The sequence below is a fragment of the Pyxicephalus adspersus genome, chromosome 2 (genome assembly GCF_032062135.1).
Source record: "Pyxicephalus adspersus chromosome 2, UCB_Pads_2.0, whole genome shotgun sequence".
NCBI lineage: Eukaryota > Metazoa > Chordata > Amphibia > Anura > Pyxicephalidae > Pyxicephalus > Pyxicephalus adspersus.
The window spans coordinates 116,843,383-116,850,925 of record NC_092859.1 but is presented as its reverse complement, the minus strand read 5'-3'; the positions used below and the strand labels follow the sequence as shown (position 1 = coordinate 116,850,925).

At 42.5% G+C, this 7,543-nt stretch overlaps 1 protein-coding gene across 5 annotated transcripts in view; it reads left to right on the top strand.

Annotated features, from left to right (window-relative positions):
- Nucleotides 1–395: 395 nt before the first annotated feature.
- Nucleotides 396–7,543, top strand: part of LOC140324291 (zinc finger protein 592-like) — a 19,126-nt gene continuing 11,978 nt past the window's right edge. Inside the window, exons 1-2 of one of the 5 annotated variants that reach the window (XM_072402045.1) lie at nucleotides 396–552; nucleotides 1,637–1,867. The gene's annotated coding sequence lies outside the window, so the exon portion shown is untranslated. Of the gene's footprint in view, nucleotides 597–1,636; nucleotides 1,868–7,543 lie in introns of all 5 variants that reach the window. The other 4 variants (XM_072402046.1, XM_072402043.1, XM_072402044.1 and 1 more) reach the window with 4 other exon arrangements.

Genomic DNA, 7,543 nt, shown 5'->3' with positions numbered 1-7,543 from the left:
GATGATGGTTCTGGTTCTGTAATGGGTTGTGGAATGGATTCTGCTTTCCTAGTAGCTGAGGTGATGTTGGGAGCAGTCTTCCTCCCATGATGAAATATTCCCCCCTCACATATATGAGGGTGAGGAAGCCTCCATGACACCTCAGGCCCCATGTTGTACCCCGCACACACTAGGAGAGGTTCTGTTGGCTCTTCCATTGTTTCTCCTCAGCCTTCCGGTCCCTCCCCACCCCGGACCGTTGTGGCCTCTCCTGGCCGAATCCCTCTCATCCTATCTCCCGCATCCTTCCCCTAGGCGCAGGCTCAGTCCCTCCCGATTCCCGCCGTGCTAGGAGCCGTGTCGGTGCTGTGCCAGGGCCAGGCTCCGCCTGTGTCAGGCCTCGTCTCCCCTCCTCCAGTGAGTCAGACCCCTCCTCTTCCCCAGGCCCAGTCTCTGTCCGCCATGTTAATGTCTCCCGGTCCCGGCCTACTATTCAGGCCGATTCCCGGTGTAGCGTGCAGTGTTTGGGCTCGGTGTCCAGACGTGTGACCGGTGGACTCCAGCCAGGACGGGGTGAGTGGAGGCCGGGCACATTCTGAGGCCCTGTATACACTGAGGTAATGGGCAGCACGGTGTACGGTCCTCTACATAGAGATACATGGGGCTCAGCATTGTACACACCGGCTGGAGGTGCAGTTGGGTGCAGGCTGGCATGTGTGCTGCCCCTCCTCCTGCATGTGCAGGGATAATGGAGGTTGTAGCATTATTGTGAGTGTCAGAGATGGAATGAATGGTGGGCTACCATAGCCTGTTATCTGGGTGCAACATGAAGGCTGGTCAGGGGCTGGCAGGGTGCACACATTGCATGCACCAGGCCTGGTACTCATGCAGAGGCCATGTTACTCTGCAATGTTACTGCCATTCACAGCTACACACCCCTCTCCCTCATGTCCTCCTCATACATCTGTCCCTGGACTGACTACCCCTGAATGGGAAAACTTGTGGTGTTGTCACTTTGTGTAAGCAGCAGTGTGTGTTTATTTCCCTGTATCATTGTTGTATTATACATGTCTGGTACGCACGGCTTTTCTGCTACACAATGGCCCTGATTTAATAAAGTTCTCCAAGGCTGAAGGGAATACACTTTCATCAGTGAAGCTGGGTGATCCAGCAAACCTGGAAGTCAATGGGTATTTGTTAGCAAATGTTTTCAGTTCTGGACCAGATCCATTCTAGGTTTGCTGGCTCACCCAGCTTCACTGATGAAAGTGTATCCTCTCCAGCCTTGGAGAGCTTAGACAGGGCCAATTTGTGGGACTGATACCCGCTGATGTCCTGGGGCTTTCTCCCTTCTTTAATGAATGCGATCCCGACTTCTATCACTGTAGCTAGGGATCAGCCCTTCACTGCCGCAATTATCTTGTCATCCTGTAAGGAATGTTAGGTGTATGGCCCGATCGTACAGATTATACTCGGTGGCTCTCTGACCCTGTGGTCCTCATTTTATGTGAACCATTAAAAGTGTATAGAGAAGACAAGGCAGCTTATTAAAGAACATGATGTGTACTTACCTTTCTGTCAGCAAGATATTAACCTTCCGTCGCTGATCGTCTGCTATAAAGCAAATATCTAAATGCCCCATTTGCCTCACTTATAGATATGGCCATGTGCAGCCCCCCCGAGTCTTCTTTCTTCTGTTTGCAGAAGGCGAGGTCTGTACTACTGCCAGCATGATGAGGGCCCCTACTATTGGTTGTCCAGTGGCGGGATCCACTTAGGATCCAGAAGAGGATGCAGTGCTGGATTAGCAGTTCACCTGATACCATGAAACAATGCTGGTAGAGGACTTGGATGTCAGCTGTGGGTGCGTTCATATTTCTTTTTAAAGGTAAGAAAAATCAAAGCCTTCCAGATGGGTTAGAATAGCTTAAAGTGGACCTATCACCACAATTCTTACTTTATATAGAAGGGTAGATAATTCTTCTATATCTAGTAAAAAAAAAATTTTTTTCACTATATGCTTTTTCTTAAAAAAAAAAAAAAAAAAAAAAAGTCTTCCCCTTCTGTCTTTACTGCCGCAGAAGTAAAGATTGAATTGGAGCGTAGAGCTGCTCCTTCTGGACATGTCTGAAGACCAGGTATGTGCAGAAGTAGCTTTTCAGTCATTGAAATGTGCAGTGAGATTGGCACGTCAACTGATCCTGCGCAGCGTGAGACCCGGTGACGTAGCCTGGTGCTTTCTCCACTCCTTGATGATGCAAGAAACCAGGACAACAAGGCACCGTATGGAAGACAGCACCAGAGAGATCTGTGGAAGTAAAGATAAGTTACTTTTTTGTTTTACTTAAGTTCCGCTTTAAGTTTGGCACCGAGTTACCCTTTTGGAAATGAACTCTGGCTGCCCTAGGCATCGGACACCTTTGGATGTGCTGAATGTTATGGTTCACACATGCTGTCTGTACACATTCTTGTATGTATTGACTACTGACAGGGTCACTTTAGCTATAACACCCAATCGGGCTTCAAAAAGATGATGAAATGTCAAATATTCTGGCTGCCATGGGCGAATGTATATTTTATCCTAAATCATTTCCATTGGTGACTAAACTACACCACAGAAAACTCTCCCCATCTCTATTTACTGCAGGTTTTAGAAAAACACAAATATATATATATAATTTCTGGCTGTGTTGCAGAAGGGAGATGTTCCTTATTCCCTGGCTCAGAGACACAGCAGTAAGAGGGGAATTCTCTAAAGCAAGGTAATTATCTGTCACTAGAACAGATTTCCCCAGTTACCACCTACTTCTGTGACAACACAAACATGTTAAAGTCATTGTCACTGTGTTGGTAATGGTGGTCACAGAAACAAATTAAGAGGTCAAATTTTCTCAGTGGGGGCACAAGCCGTAATGAAAGCTTGACAGGCCTTCTCACCAAAAAAAATGTCTGTACATACACTTTCAATGAAAGTGTTTGTAATATATTGTATCTTATAGGTGGTGGCTACATTTATTTTTCTCCCTTAGTTCTATCTGGTGATCTAGCCAGTAACACATGTCCTGCCCCATGGGGAGAACACTTGCTCACTGTGGTGTACCTAGGAGAATTATCCCCCAACACACAATACCTCCTATGCAACCGTGCAGCAATGTTGGTAGGTTAGGTCATATCCTCTACAGAGGGAGAGCTGTACATGTGAAAAAAAGAAGTTTGTTTTGTCTACTGTCAGTTCATAAGTCGGGCAAAGTCTTTCTAGTAGGTTTACATAGCAATCAGAAGCTTTTCTCCTCTCTCTCTACTTCACAATCACAGTGAGGAGCTGAGCATTGTGCACTTCAGGTAGATTCAAGGAATGTGAAACTAAGCCAGTGTTACCATTTCAGGTACTTATTTGTAAAAAAAAAAAAAATGTTTTTTTCCTAGAAGTAAACATAATGTGGCAAATCTATTTCAGCAGTGGGAAATGTTTACTTTATTCCACTTTTTTTTCCAAATCATAGAAGTGGTTTGGGTTTTTCAAACATTTTAACAATGATTATTCAGTTTTATTATACCATATGGCAAATCCTAATATTGGGAACTTCCCAACTGTTCTACAGTCAGTATCCCCTTTTGTTTTAAAGTTTGCCACTGTAGCCTATGTGTTAGCAGTTCTCCCCTTTGAATGGACCCCCTGTCCTATCTCCAGGCATCAACTTTTTGTCTTAATTTTCTCCTCTGGTTATTTGGACACATGATAGGCTTGTCTGGAGCAAAGCAGAAATTGTTCCAAGGACAGAGTTGGAACGAATCACAAAAATGACATAAAACACCTAGGGCGAGAGGAGCTCATGTGTATTCTTACCACGTGAAAGCTTTTACCTCTCAATGTTCTTTATTTTTTCCTCTCTGTAGTCTGCACAGTTTGGCAGGTGTTCGACTACACTTTTTTTTTTATAAAGGTTAGCATTCAAAAAATATTTCTTGCAGTGTAGTGAATAATTTTCTTCTTATTACTTCCTCTAGTTGCAATGTACATTTATGCCAAGCAAGACTACCAAACATAAGCAGTGAGTTAAAAGAACCCATGTACTATTAGGGGCATGTTGGCACAAATTTTTATAGCTTAAATAGGTATTTGTCAAGGCATACATGGGTAAGGTTTTACAGGTTTGGTATGTACTACTCATCCAGCTTTGCCTTTCCATTACTTTGCAGTGGGTAAAATATTCTCTGTATAGGTCTAAGTTACACATGATGATGCATTTATGGTTTTAGGGCAGCAGAGTGTCTGCAACCCCACTTATCAGCCACCTTCTATATGTTTTTAACACTGAAAGAATGCATGTATGCTTATCAGCCTTATGGAAGGATGAGATGTGTCTGCCAGCTAAATCTTCTCCCGGGAATAGCGGCTGAAGCAATTCCTTTTACGCCATAGCTGGAGGTGCTCCAGTACATTTCTCTGCCTCCTCCTATAACCTAAACGCAGACAATTCGGCAAGGTTCATCTTTAGGGACCTATCGGCAGATAATGATGTCTGGGGATGGTCAGGTTAGGCCAGTATGTGTGTCTGCCTTGTTAGGTCATTGTTCTCAGTTTGTATATACACATGTGTAAGAAAATAATGTTTGCTTCAGATCACTTACAGTAAAGCAGAAGAAAACTGAAAAAGAACTGCAAGCAGGGTTTTTGATAAACCAACTTACCTGTCTGTTTGCAATCCTAATTAAAATATACAATGTGTTGAACATGCCTAGAGTGTACATTCTCTTCATAACTCTGGTGCTGGTATGATAATTCTGCCTAAACAATACCCTAAGAAATGTCACCTCTTATATATCAGGACTCTTTGTTTTGTTGTGTGTGCTTATAGCTGTATGTCTGCAGGATGAGATCCTAAAGCACTGCGGGTCTCACCAGATTTGGAGTGTTGTGTATTTGTTTTCTGTTGCTTTACCTAATGTAGTTTGTAATACGAGGAAGTAAAACCCTGTCACTGCCAAGATGGCTTTCATGTAGACCATGCAGGTCAAAGTAAATTTGTCAGTATTGGGCAAAGATCAGTTACCCATTTTGCAGTGTCTCCTGTGAACATTTCTATGACTGTTACCTCAACTCACCCCTGCTACAAAAATCAAAGTGACTGTGCCATTTATTTTATAGAAAGCCAACATTTCCCACACTGTCAGAGCTGAGCAGTCCCTTTCCACCTACAGTCACTTCCACTGCTAGGTATGTCATGTTACTCCTATTATAGCTGTAAAGGATGGAAGGAAGCTGCAAACAGACTGCACATGGGTTGGATTATAATATCTATTGTCACATATGTGAGTCTGCTGGAACACTCGACATTATAAATGGGGAAAAGGGAGACAGCGTAAAGTTGTGGTAAATGTGGGTAAAATTAATCAAAATTCTGCCTGCATGTTATGTCTCATTGACCATGTGGGGACAGGAATGCTTTATTAGGGTTATTTTTACTTTTGGCTCCGACTAAAATAAAAATGGCCTTTTTTTGATCAGTCTACAACTAACTTTAAAGTAATCCAACACAATGCCACTTACCAGCCAGCTACCAATAAAAAAAATTCATACAAACAATCTTTTGTTAGAAACAGTGTTTTTGTTAAAAACATTTGAATATAAATGTAAAGCAACTTTGCTGCCATGCCAAGGCACCCATACAACATGTGGCACCTAACTCTAGACTAACTGTGATCCTAACTTTGCATATATATATAAACAATGAATACAGTCTTCCCCCTTTTAGCTGGGTGCACCACTTGGCACTTTCCAGTAATCACCCGGCTGTTTTTGGGTGGTTACTGCAAAGTTTGTTCACAGTACAGGGGCTGCCACCCGCCTACAACTTCTCACCCATATTAAAAAAAATTCTGGGGGAAATACTGGAACACATTGAGGGCAGGTATGCCTTGGTGGTAGCCCATGACACAGCTGGCTCATTTGTAAAGACTTTCCGGTGTGTATCTGCACCAACAAACAAAATAAGTGTATTTTGTTTAAAAGTAAGGTGCCATTAGAAGACGTGTTCATAGAATAATGTAATTCAATTACCAGCACATTTACCAGGTAAGCTAGCTAAAGGTCTAGAATGCTGGGATTTTTTTTTATGCTAGTCGGTACTTGAGCCACCTCTGAACACCTGCGCAGACGCGAGATCGGGTGTCCTATATTGGGGGGAAAATTGCTGATTATCCTGCGCATGGTTATTATTATTATTAACCAGGATTTATATAGTGCCAACATATTACAATAAATAGGAGTTGCAAATGACAGACAGATACAGACAGTGACACAGGAGGAGAGGACCCTGCCCTGAAGAGCTTACAATCTGGTAGGTGGGGGAATTTACACACAATTGGAGTTGATAAATAAAAATGTTGTAAAAGGCATTTTATATAGTATATAGTTGGTTGAGATCTGCAATTTTTTTCTATTGATGAAAGGGCTCTCGGGCATGCATAGAAGGAGCAGCCGAGAGCCTCCCAGCAAGCGTGACTTAAGTATCCCTGGAGACTCTGTGCTCCCATTATTTCGTGATTGCTGAGGTGATCAAGAATTAAAGGGATGGTGCTGCACCTTTTTAACCTTTTTTTGCTCTTTTATGTAAAGTGAAAATTCTGATTTTAGGTACACTTTAAGAAAGGCTAGAATGTTTTTTGTTTTGTTTTTAACAGCTAGCGGTCAATATTTTTCCTTATGTTTGGAGCTCAGTGACAATTTAGCAGACATGTTTGTTTTGTCAACAAACTCATGTGATCGCTATGATTGCCTTTCATAGTGCTCTCGGGGCCAGAAAATGTCTTTTCAGGCAGCTGTCGGTGACAATATAGATCTTGAACTCGAATCTAATGTGACCGCGTAGTGTTTGTTCTGCCATGGGATGTTTTTGTATTTCCAGCACAGGGCATAGTTTATTTAAAGATTGTAGGTGAAAAATGTTTAAAAAAAAAAAGTAGCTTTCCTTATACAAGACCAGTATTCTCCCCAGCCCCTTTTAGCCCGGTGCACCGCCTGGCACTTTTCAGCAGCCACCTGGCTGTTTTTTGGTGGTTACTGATGAGTTAGATCACAATACAGGGGCTGCCATCTAAATACAATTTTTTCCCACCCAGCTTAAAAAAATTTCTGGGTTGAGCACTGAAAACTGTATAAGTGGCTTATATGGAAAAAGTGGAGCTAACGTTCCACTGTAGAAATTTGCGATCAGGCAGGGTTTTGTTGTAGAATAGGGCAAGAGATGTCCCTTCTGAAATTAAAACATACTAAAACATACACACCTGCCTGATCACACCCTTGACTGAGGTGAGTGGTATATTGGCAGTTACTTTCTGAATATACTAGCTACTTGGATATCCGTTGCAGTGTACTGTTTTCCACCCCAAAACAGGCATAATGCAAATTAGGTCAGAGCTCCCAGTCAACACAATTAGTTTTTCGGGTAAACAGCTTGCATTTTCAAGAGCGATCAGCAATAGCTGCCTCTACATTTCTTTTATGATAAGTTTCCATTTATGAATGTCACTTGGTTGAATGTGTGTAAAATGTATGTGTGTG